The 12,640-nt window shown below is 38.3% G+C and overlaps 1 pseudogene; it reads right to left on the bottom strand.

Moving 5' to 3' along the window:
• Positions 1-12,215: 12,215 nt before the first annotated feature.
• LOC126954137 (uncharacterized) lies at positions 12,216-12,369 on the bottom strand (annotated as a pseudogene).
• Positions 12,370-12,640: the final 271 nt, after the last annotated feature.

Raw genomic sequence — 12,640 nt, 5'->3', positions numbered from 1 at the left:
GGTACAGTGACTCAAGCCTGTAATACCAGCACTTTGGGAGGCTGAAGCAGGTGGATCATTTGAGTCAGGAGTTTGAGAACAGCCTGGCCAACATAATGAAATCGTCTCTAATAAATATAGAAAAATTAGCCTGGTGTGGTGGTGCATGCCTGTAATCCCAGCTACTCGGGAGGCTGTGGCATGAGAATGGCATGAATCCTGGAGGCAGAAGTTGCCACGAGCTGAGATCACTGTAAGCTAAGATGGCGCCACTGCACTCCAGCCTGGGCAACACAGCTAGACACCATCTCAGGAAAGAAAAGAAAAAAGAAAACCTAGCAAAAGCCTAGGTAGAAGGACATCCTACCAAGTTAAACACCTATACTCTTTTTATTTATTTATGTATTTATTGATTTGATAGCAGTCGGGCTCTGTTGCCCAGACTGGAGAGCAATGGTGCTATCTCAGTTCACTGCAATTTCCGCTTCCCAGGCTCAGGTGCTTCTCCCACCTCAGCCTCCCAAATAGGTAGGACTGTAGGCTTTATTTGAAAGCCTGTTCTTTTAATGATTTTTTTTTTTTTTTTTGAGATGGAGTCTCGCTGTGCTGGTCAGGCTGGAGTGCAGTGACGTGATCTTGGCTCACTACAACCTCTGCCTCCGGGGTTCGAGCAATTCTCTTGCCTCAGCCTCCTGAGTAGCTGGGATTACAGGCATCCGCCACCATGGCTGGCTAATTTTTGTATTTTTCTTAATAGAGACAGGATTTCACCATGTTGGCCAGGCTGGTCTTGAACTCCTGACCTCAGGTGTTCAGCCTCCCAAAGTGCAGAGATTACAGGCATAAGCCACTGTCCCAGGCTTTATAATGAAATTTGAACTAAATGTTTATGGAAGACGAATGACCTCCCAGAAATTTTAAGGTTCTGGAAAAGACAGTTTAGAAACCATTATCTTACTTTGCTTTTCCTTATTTTTTTCTTTTTATCATTTATTCAAATACCAATGAAAACTGCAAAGCGTTTTAGCATCGGTACTTTGTAGTATTCATGGAGCTTGTTACACATAGAATGTTTGTTTGAAAAAATTATCAGTTAAAACCTTTTTATTTAATAGTTGGATATGGTGATGCATACCTATAATTCCAGTGACTGGAATCACTGGGACCTCATCTCTACAAAAAAAAATTTTTTTTTTAATTAGCTGGGTGTGATGGCATGTACCTGCAGTCCTTGCCACTTGGGAGGCTGAGGCAGGAGGACTGTTTGATCCAAAGTGTTTAAGGTTGCAGTGAGCTATGATTGCTGCCTGGGTGACAGAGTGAGACTGTCTCTAAAAAAAAAAAAAGAAAAAAAAAAAAAAGAATATGCGTTCAAATAAATAAACCAAAAAATTAAAATGTATACTTTCAACAATATATGAGAATTGTAATTTAAAAGAAAATCTATACTATACTATACTATACTATACTATACTATACTATACTATACTATACTATACTGAAATAGGTTCTGTACCGAATAGGAACCCACCAACACATTAACTTGAGCAGCCAATTTCTCTTACCATTTCTATAAAAATATTTGAATTTAATGTAAATATGTAACTTAATAACATATAGCTCTGAATTTTTTTAATTCAAGATTTCCTCTAAATATATAAAAATTGCACATTCAGGATACTAATTCCTATCCATATCAATTATTACTTTTAACTGTCAAATTCAAATTTAAAAACAGAAATAAATTGAATGGTAAAACTGATAAAACTCTGCAACTGTTTTCTGTTACACTTGATTTTTAATACCTATGTTCATAGGAATAGCTTTTGTTAACCTTTCTGACTTTACAAGCAAATACTATGAATGTGACCTGACAACCAACCATTCTAATAGAATACTGTTTTTGTCTGTTGTATGTGCTGATTTTTTTCAGCAGATGTCTAGAGAAGAAAATAATTCTCTTTTTAAAAAGGTTGAAAACCACTTGTGTTAAGTATTGTTTAAAGTGTGGTACAAGATACATTTTCTCTTTCATTATAAGATAAAATAAGAATGATCAATAAGAACGTAATATAAAGGCAACTCATCCAAGAGAAGTGTGACCCTAACCCTTTAAATGGCTTGCTTTGTCAGATAATCTAGAAAACAGTAGAATTAATCCCTGATAACAAAACACAATTATATGTCATTTGGTGTCTTTAGCTCCTTTGTGATACAAGAACCTACATTGTGTGCATCACATCAAAGACAACTGATCAGCTGTGCATAGACCTTTCAACATATGAGAAGCATGTGCTCAATCTATTGGTTTCTCTAACACTTGAAGATATGACTCCACAAAATGAAACAGTAAAAACCAAGACATACTACTTCATTGTGGGTTCTGCCCCATCAAGTCCTCCTAGAGCATTAGAGAATTGTGTTTCAATCAGGGCAATTTTGCCAACCCCGACACCCCTCACCCCTGATATTTGGCAATGTCAAAGACACTTGACTGGCACCACTGGGAGATGCTACCCCATCTAGTAAGTAGAGTCCAGGAACACTGCTAAACACCCTACAGTGCACAGGGCATCCCCCACAATAAAGAACTATTCAGCCTAAAATATCAAGAGCTGAGGTTGTGAAACTCTGCTTTACAGAGTCAGGGGTAAATTTTAGACTGTTCTAGATTCATTCTTGTGCTTCTAAACTCTTTTCCTTCACCCTCTCTCTGCTTCTTCATAGTTCTCCAGTGATGGATTGATTTTTATTTTATTTTATTTACTTATTTATTTTTGTGAGATGAAGTCTCCATCTGCCACCCAGGCTGGGGTACAGTGGCGCAATCTCGACTCAATGCAAACTCCGCCTCCCGGGTTCAAGTGATTCTCCTTGCCTTAGCCTCCCAAGTAGCTGGGATTGCAGGCATCCACTACCATGCCCGGTTAATTTTTGTATTTTTAATAGAGACGAGGTTTCACCATGTTGGCCAGGCTGGTCTCAAACTCCTGACCTCAGGTGATCCACCCACCTCGGCCTTCCAATTTGCTGGGATTATAGGCATGAGCCACCACACCCCGCTTCTGTTGGGATTTAGACGGAATTTTGGTGAGGAAAAAATTAGGACAAAAAATGTTGGAATGTTTCCCAAGGAACATTCCACTAAATGTTCAATTATCTTCCAAACAAATGTAGTCCAACAAACCAGCACTTCATTTAGAACCAGTAATTCCTAGTCACTGGAAAGAGAAGCTGGGAAGTTTGTCTGTACTCTAATCAACTCTTGGCCTTAACTCATTCTTATCTCAGACAGTCAAATTATAAGACAATTGAGTTGGCTTCAGTTTCTCTATATCATCACATTCTAATCATGAATTCTTCGAGAACACACCAACTCTCTAAATAAAAACTTGGGAAGGGCCGGGCGCGGTGGCTCAAGCCTGTAATCCCAGCACTTTGGGAGGCCGAGATGGGCGGATCACGAGGTCAGGAGATCGAGACCATCCTGGCGAACACGGTGAAACCCCGTCTCTACTAAGAAATACAAAAAAACTAGCCGGGCGAGGTGGCGGGCGCCTGTAGTCCCAGCTACTCGGGAGGCTGAGGCAGGAGAATGGCGTGAACCCGGGAGGCGGAGCTTGCAGTGAGCTGAGATCCGGCCACTGCACTCCAGCCTGGGCTACAGAGCCAGACTCCGTCTCAAAAAAAAAAAAAAAACAAAAACAAAAACAAAAAAAACTTGGGAAACACCCTATGTTTATCAGGAAGGTGGGTTTCTCTTCACATGAGCATTCTCATCTATTCTGTGTTGACTTTTTTTTTACTATATTCAACCATGGAGAGTGTGAACTCCTCTTGACCTATCTCCCACATTTGAGGACTATGTTACTGCAACTCTCTGTGCTTAAGTACACTGACAACATACAATACTCAACTAAAAATGTCATTTTATGTGTAATTCTACAGACAAGCATAATGGCATTACACCCAAAACAAACATCTGCGCCCTCATCTGTATGTGTTCTTTCCAGATTCTCAACTTTTAATAATAGCAGGATGGATGGCTTTTCCTTTTCATGATTTATCAGTGTTGACCAGATAGAACAGAATTCATTTTAACTAGATGTCTATGAGATCCTCACAAATGTGAACCTCGTGGTTTTCCACCAATTTCCTTCTGAACTATGTGTGACCTGAGACACTTTTCAACAATACACAACACTGGCATGCTTCACTGGGTGTTTCTTCTAGGTCAGGACTAAGATTTAAGGGTTGAGATTTGTTGAACAAAAGTGAGGCAGAAACTGTATGTCAGAATTTATTACCCATCTCTTCTCTTTTTCACCTTTGCCTCAAGCAGCTGGAGATCATTTTGAATTTTTAAATCTAGAATACTCAATTATCAGAACAAAATTTGCAGTGGTGAGAGTTGTCAATTATTTTCCATTTAATATTTTGAAAAATTTAGAAATGACAAATAATTTTTTTTTAATTAAACTTGCAACTATAAAATGGTGGTTGCTTCAAAAATGCTTTTTAGACTGGATGTGGTGACTCACTCCTGTAATCCCAGAACTTTGGGAGGCTGAGGCAGGCAGATCACTTGAGTTCAGGAGTTTGAGACCAACCTGGAAAACATGGTAAAACCCTGTCTCTACTAAAAATACCAAAAAAATTAGCCAGGAATGGTGTCAGGCCCCTGTAATCCCAGCTGCTCAGAGGCTGAGGCAGGAAAGTAGCTTGAACCTGGGAGGTGGAGGTTATAGTGAGCCAAGATCATCCTGTTGCATTCCAACCTAGGCGACAGAGCAAGACTCCGTCTCAAAAACCAAACCAAACAAAAAAGAAAAATATTTTTTAATAGATAAACTTGGTTTGGATTTCCTGAGATATCTGAATCTCCTTTTTTTTTTTTTATGGACTTCCACAAATAGTATGTTTTCACTTAAAAACATAATTTTAGAAATATACTCATCCTTGCCAGTTTTTTTAAATCACAAATACATTTAAGGCTAAGATTCTTCACTAACAAGTCCTCATTTATCAGGTTTGACAGTAGTGGTTAATGACGTCTGATTAACAGAAGATTGATTCTGAAGAAGATATGTATCTACGAAAGATGTTTCTGAGAAAAAGAAATTATTTGCTAATTTGGTAACATCCTATGACACATTCTGACTCACTCAATTTAAGAGATCAATTCCCCCAAAGGCAATTAAATCAAAATAATTTCTACTTATGTATTGAAAATATATCAAATATATACTACACATATATAAATTTAGTCCAAAAGCAACACTTCATTTACAGTCAGTCATTCCTGGCTAATATCCAGTGATAAACTGTATATATATAGTGTGTGTGCGTATGTGTGTGCTTGTATAATAGGATCTTCACCCAGCAGTGAATGGTGAAACTGGCTGTAATAGAAGTTAACCAGTCTGTGCTCACATTCTACAAGGAAGTAGGCAGGAGCTTACAATCCATCCGTAGAGGCTTGCATCACAAGAGGAGGTACCAACAGCTGCCAGGAGAGGAGATCTAAAGTAACAGGAACTGGCAAGAGGTGAAGATGGAGGAGACAGGTCTCAAAAACAAGCAGAAAACATAAAAGCCATTCTAGCAGCAGAGATGACTTCAGATCTTTCCATTTACAAATCAGAATTGGTTCCAGTGGCTGAGCTAGGACCCAGCATGCTGGTAGAAGTCAAGGGCCTCTTGCTGTGGAGAGGAAAGACCCAGCAAGACTGAGAGCTGAGCATAGTTGTGAGCCTTGGCTCTGACCTAGACTGATCTCAGTTTACTTACAGCATGTCCTTGAACATTGTTAACTAATTCCTTTCCGACAAAATGTGAATAATATTAGTACTAACTTCACAATGTTGTGAGCCTTAAATGGGATAATACATATGAACAACATGTGATGAACTGTATGACACATCATAACCTCTTCATAAGTGCTCATGGTTATAATAATAATAATTGTAATTAGTTATTATTATGTCCTGATCCACAAAACAAATAACTGCAGTAACTGTTTGTAGCTTAGGTGTGATAGAATGAGCACTGTCTGTAAAGTCAGGAGATATTTTGTCTTGAACTCATGTGATGATAGCAAACCTCACCTTTCTGCATGTCATTTCCTTCATTTTTATTTTTTAGGATGAGGTATCTATCACCCAGGCTGGAGTGTGGTGGGTACACTCCATCATAGCTCACTGCAGCCTTGAATTCCTGGCCCCAGCCTTAAGCTTCAAGCCTCCTGAGTAGCTGGTACTACGGCCATGAGCTGTGGTGCCTGGCCCTGTGTGTCTCTCTTTTTTTTTTTTTTTTTTTTTGAGACAGTCTTGCTCTGTCACCCAGACTGGAGTGCAGTGGTGCGATCCCCACTCACTGCAACCTCCATCTCCCAGGTTCAAGTTATTCTCCTGTCTCAGCCTCTGGATTAGCTGGGATTACAGGGACCCACCACCAAGTCTGAATAATTTTTTGTATTTTTAGTGGAGTTGGGGTTTCAACATGTTGGCCAGGCTGGCCTCGAGCTCCTGACCTCAGGTGACCTGCCCACCTCGGCCTCCCAAAGTGCTGGGATTACAAGCGTGAGTCACCATGCCCAGCCCTGTGTGTCATTTTCTTAATCCAATGTAATTAGTTAATTTGCAGAATCCCTTACTTAAACACCTAAGTTTTTTTCTTTTGTCTAAATAAATAAAAGGTCATCATATGGTAGAAGAATTTAACTTAAGAATTCCAAATAGAAATATTTAGTTCATCAATCTGGATATAAATTTGTGGGGAAAGAAAAAAGTCAAAAAATAACTTAAAGTTGCAAAAGTTTATCAATGATGGACGGAATGCTTTACTAAAGGACATCAGTTGCACTATTAAAAATTTAGAGCCAGCGTGGTGGCTCAAGCCTGTAATTCCAGCACTTTGGGAGGCCGAGGCGGGCAGATCACTTGAAGTCAGGAGTTCAAACCGGTCTGGTCAACGTGGTGAAACCCTGTCTCTACAAGAAATACCAAAATTAGCCAGGCATGGTGGCACACATCTGTAATCCCAGCTACTCGGGAAGCTGGGGCAGAAGAATCGCTTGAACCTGGGAGGTGTAGGTTGCAGTGAGCTGTGATCGTGCCATTGCACTCCAGCCTGGGCAACAGAGCGAGACTCTGTCTCAAATAATAATAATAATAATAATAATTTAGTATAATGAAGATTTCTTTGCTGTCAGACAGACTTAGGTTTGAATTCCAGTTCTACTATTTCTTGATCACTCTGGATAAATTATGTAACCATCTTTTTCTCATCTGCAAAATGAAGATAATAGTGAATTTTTCCTAAAGTTATGGTAAAACTAAAATACAAACATGTATTAAAATAATTTAGCATAATGATTGGCATATTAAGTGCACAAAAATAATAAAGAGCATTGCAAATATTCTTGTACCTTTTTTGACAATTTTAAAAAAATTGGTAGCAACCAAGGCAATATATTTATTTCTTGAAGAATTTACTGTTGACCTTCAGTGAGTTATGTAATCTCTTTTACCCTTGATTTTGTTATGTATAGAATAGAAAAAGTAGTGCTGCCCAGAATATTGTGAGAATAAAATAAGTCATGAAAGAGGTCCAAGAATAATGCCTGCCCAAAATAGAGGTTGTTTTATAAGGTAGTTGTGAATGTAACTTACCACACTTAACAAAAACATTATTTACATTTAACTATTTGAAGGTATAAATATTTACCCATTCTTTAAAATACTCAAATGAACATTGTTGTTCAGAGTTTTCTGTGTTGTTTTAGGAAACAATGGAGTAGAAGAATAGGCAGAGGATTACGAGAAGTGTTGGAAGACAGCTCTGAGTAGAGTGATGCTGAGCTTAATCTACTTTCCATGATGAGGTCATTTGCACAATAGAGAAAGCATCCATTTGTTTGTAAAGTGATCAGATTGTAAGCACCAGGCATTGTTTGTTGAAATATTTCCTTTCACTTGTAGATCTCCAGTCTTTCCTATGCAGCTTGACAAGTGAAGTGGAATGCCAACAATCTTCTCTCAACAAACTCAGAGGATAGAGCAGAGAAGAAAAGAATGTACTTAAAGACATGGTTCAGGACTTCACACAGATGACACCCACTTAGAAAACACAAACAAACTTTAGCCTAGGAAGAGTCAGGGCCAGCGTGCGATCTTTCTGCAGTGAAATTGGGATCGATCTCAGGTTGAAACCTAGTATATTAATGCTTCAATTCACCTAGAAACATCCGTAAGTTATCTGCTAATGGCTCTACCTAGGTAATTGTTCACAGATCTTCAAATAGTTTTCCAAGAGCACCAAGTACATCAAAATCTAAAGTGTGTAAGCATGCAATAGAAAAAGGGTAATCAGTAAGATTGTTAGATATGTTATTTATACTTCCTTGGTATAAAATTGCGATGGCTTCCCACGAACTTCTATGCTGATACTGGCATTGGAAAACAGCTAGATAACTTTTTCATTCACTAAATTCTGATAATCATTGCCTGCCATTATCCAAATCCTTATCTTCTTGGCCTTTGCTCTCCCTTTCCCTGTATTAGTCAAGCAAAGAGATTGAAGACAGCAAAGTACATCGGAAAGAATCCACAAATGCCGTGTGGTCTGGGACATCTCACAAAAAAGCTCATCTGAAAAATGAGCGTAATTCCTACTTCAAAAGCATTAATTGAGGCCAGGTGTAGTGGCTTCATGCCTGTAATCCCAGTACTTTGGGAGGCTGAAGTGGCTGGATCACCTGAGGTCAGCAGTTCAAAACTAGCTTGGCCAACATGGTGAAACCCCGTCTCTACTAAAAACACAAAAATTAGCTAGTTGTGGCAGTGGGTATCTGTAATCTCAGCTACTCAGGAGGCTGAGGCAGGAGAATTGCTTGAACCCAGGAGGCAGAGATTGCAGTGAGCCAAGATCATGCCACTGTACTCCAGCCTGGGCGACAGAGCAAGGCTCCATCTAAAAAAAAATTCATTGAGTTAATTCATGTAAAGTTCTTAGAGTAAGACCTCGCACATGATAGGTGCCATTAAAATTACAGAATCACATATTCCAGTTTGTCTAAGCTCATCCCAATTTATGCTTGTTTTCCAGCTTCTCAGTTAGTTTGGTATTGCCATTCTCAAGGGGTCCTGATTTGGATGATTGATAATAAATTATAGGGCCAGGCGCAGTAGCTCACATCTGTAATCCCAGCACTTTAGGAGGCTGAGGCGGGTGGATTACCTGAGGTCAGGAGTTTGAGACCAGCCTGACCAACATGGCCAAACCCTGTCACTACTAAAAATACAACAGTTAGCTGGGCATTGTGGGCATTGTGGAGGGTGCCTGTAATCCCAGCTACTCGGGAGGCTGAGGCAGGAGAATCACTTGAACCCAGGAGGCAGATGGAGGTTGCAGTGAGCCGAGATCATGCTATTGGCACTCCAGCCTGGGCAACAAGAGTGAAGCTCTGTCTCAAAAATATGTAGATAAATACATAAATAGTAAACGTGTATGTCTAAATTTTGTGGAATCTTGCTTATAAATGTACATTACATGTTGAGCTATTAATACGTGCTACCATGTCCTGGAGTCAGAAAAGTGTAATAAAAAAGCTAATTCTTAGACATTTACTTACTGTGTGATTTGATAAAAGTTACCTACCTGTGCAGTAAAGCCAGATAATATATAGCCAGTGACCTAATGGTTGTAAGAATATAATGAGATATAATATATATGAAAATGCTTTGTAATTTATAGCACTTGATATAAAGGAAACAAATTCTTTTTGTTTGTTTGTTTGTTTGTTTGTTTGAGACGGAATCTCCCTCCTCGCCCAGACTGGAGTGCAGTGGTGCGATCTCGGCTCACTGCAAGCTCCGCCTCCCAGGTTCATGCCATTCTCCTGCCTCAGCCTCCAGAGTAGCTGGGACTACAGGCGCCCGCCGCCATGCCCGGCTAATTTTTTCGTATTTTTGGTAGAGATGGGTTTTCACCGTGTTAACCAGGATGGAAGGAAACAAATTCTTAAACTAAAATTCAACTTAAGGTATTATGTTTTGATAAATACCCTGTTTAGATGGCTGACTTAATACTTCCGCAAATATTCTATGTACCTAATATTTCAGATATATTACTGGATTTACAATATTCGGTTAGAAAAAAAAAGCATCACACGATGCAGTGGTGCAAGCCTGTAGTCAGTCCCAGCTACTTGGAAGGCTGGGTTGGAAGGATCACTTGAGCCCAAGAGTTCAAGATCAGCTAGGCAAGATAGTAAGACTTCTGTCTGAAATAAATAAATTGAATTAATAAGCATCAAGGGGCCAATATGAACCACTTGCTCAACCATGCTCTAAGAACTCTAGAACTCAGTTCTTCCTGCTTCTTGACTGGTTTTGGGCACTTGAAGAGACACAATAGAATTAGTAGTTATGTGCATGGGTTTAAGTCTTTGCTTTGCCATTAGCGAGTTCAGTAGCATTAAGCAGGTTATTTAATAATTCTAAGATCTCAATAGGGGTAAAACTATTATTACACAAAATTATTATTCTGAGACATAAATGAGATCATGATTATACAAGTCTTAGTACAAAAGCCTTAGCACAGTGACCTTGATATGTCTGACACATAGTAAAATATGAATAAATGTTAGCTATTGCGTATAATTTTTTGAAGTTCTTAGCAAAGCTCTGAGGTGAGCTCAATATCTTTATTAGACTGTATTTTTATTATTGTGGAGCAGGAAGAGGTCAACAAACAGATGACTAGCTCCCAACAGTAAGAAAATTCTGAATGGTATCTTGTGATTGGCAGGAAGGCAGCTGTTGACCCAGGTCAGCAAATATTTATTAAGTATTTGTTATATGCAAAACATTGCTAAAAATAGTCGAATGTAAGAATATCACTCAAAGCTAATAGTTATAAGCAGCTTATACTAGCGTTTGGTGAATGACACAGGTAAAAAGGCAGAATATACAAAGTGATACAAGAAGGTATAATAATAACACTGGGGCTCAGTGAAGGTTGTAACACTGTGCTGGGGTTAGAATTTTAAAGGTCTCATGGAAACGGGGCTGTAGATGGTGATATTTTAGATTGGTTCTGAGGGTTTGGATAGGCAGAAGGGAAGGAAAGAACATTCTAGGCAGAACTGAAGGAAATAAATAAGGACTCATTCCCAAACATTTAGCTGTTGGAGTTAAAGTGCATACATGGGTTACTGGTGTGAAACTTAAAAACAAGACAATAGATTTTTAAAATCTCTGTATCAACCCCACTCATGATCATCTACGAAATAACTACTATTCACTCACTAACTTCAATGTATTATTTTCACCTGTGTTGGATGTTTTAGAGGTGAAAGGCATTTGTTCTGTACTGAACCTTTGAAAACCATTTCAAGTGAAACAATCTGGGTTTTTATATTATGTGTGTTTTATGAATGTGAACCCATATATAATCATGATCATTTATTGCTGATAAATTATATAATAATATGACTGCTATAGAGCAAATCAGATGTGAGCCTAAATCATACCAATAAAACTAGACTGAATTATTCTCCAATATAGTGTCATTCATTCTTTTACTTAAAAAACAGCAAATATTTTTAAACTATGTGCCAAGAACCATGAATAAGGAATTAAAAGTAAAAGTCTATATATATTGTTAATCTATTATAAAGAACAGGAAATAAAATTGGTTCATAATTCCCGTAAGTATATTCTGTGAACATCAAAGTCTATTATATCTGTTATTTTCACTTCATTTTGAACTGATGTGGTCTTTTTATAAACTGATTTTTCTCCTTAGTTTTCTTTTTAATTTCTGAAAATGAGATTTTCTGCTTACATGTTTCAGTGCCTTGAACCAAGGCACTACAACTTATCACTTTTGAAAAATCTGCATAAATATACATTAAGCAAAATATACTTACTACATTTATCTAAGGCCTAAATTTAGCTTTCTAGTACAAATTAAGCCTGCCAATTATTGAAAATAATATTTTAATCCCGATTGTAAAAATATATATCTACTCTCTATAAGAGATTAAACAAATCTTCTATAGAGTTGATAAAACAAATCCTGTTTCTTCATTTTTATATGAGAAAGAAATATAACTAGGATTATTACAACATCTCCTACAACTCTCAGAATCTTCACCACCTTATTAACCTGGTGTTTTGATTCTCTTTGTTGTATTTTTTTAAGAAAAAAATTCTTAAATTAAAAATGGAATCACTCAGACTGCATTCCTTTCCAAAGAGCAAAGCTGGCTTCACACTCAAGAGAGAACTCTGCACCTCCTCCTTCTGGCTTCTAGTGCTCTACACTGTTGGAGAAGCTTTTCTAGTAATGAACCATAGGAATGATGCTGGGAAGTAGAGTCTTTGATACATCTTTTAAAGCCTAGATTTTTCACTGAATCAGCAATCACTCTTGGAAAATAGATGTAGACCACTTGAGGCAGGATCTTGCTCTGTCACCCAGGTCAGACTGCAGTGGTACAATCATGGCTCACTGCAGCCTCAACCTCCCTGGCTCAAGTGATCCTTTCACCTCAGCATCCCAAGTAGTGGGACTACAGGCGTATGCCACCATACCCAGCTATATATATATATATATATATATATATATATACACACACACACACACACACACA

Source organism: Macaca thibetana, chromosome 4 (genome assembly GCF_024542745.1).
Source record: "Macaca thibetana thibetana isolate TM-01 chromosome 4, ASM2454274v1, whole genome shotgun sequence".
Classification (NCBI taxonomy): Eukaryota; Metazoa; Chordata; class Mammalia; order Primates; family Cercopithecidae; genus Macaca; species Macaca thibetana.
Note: the sequence above shows the minus strand (reverse complement) of the source record. Positions and strands in the feature narration are given on the sequence as shown.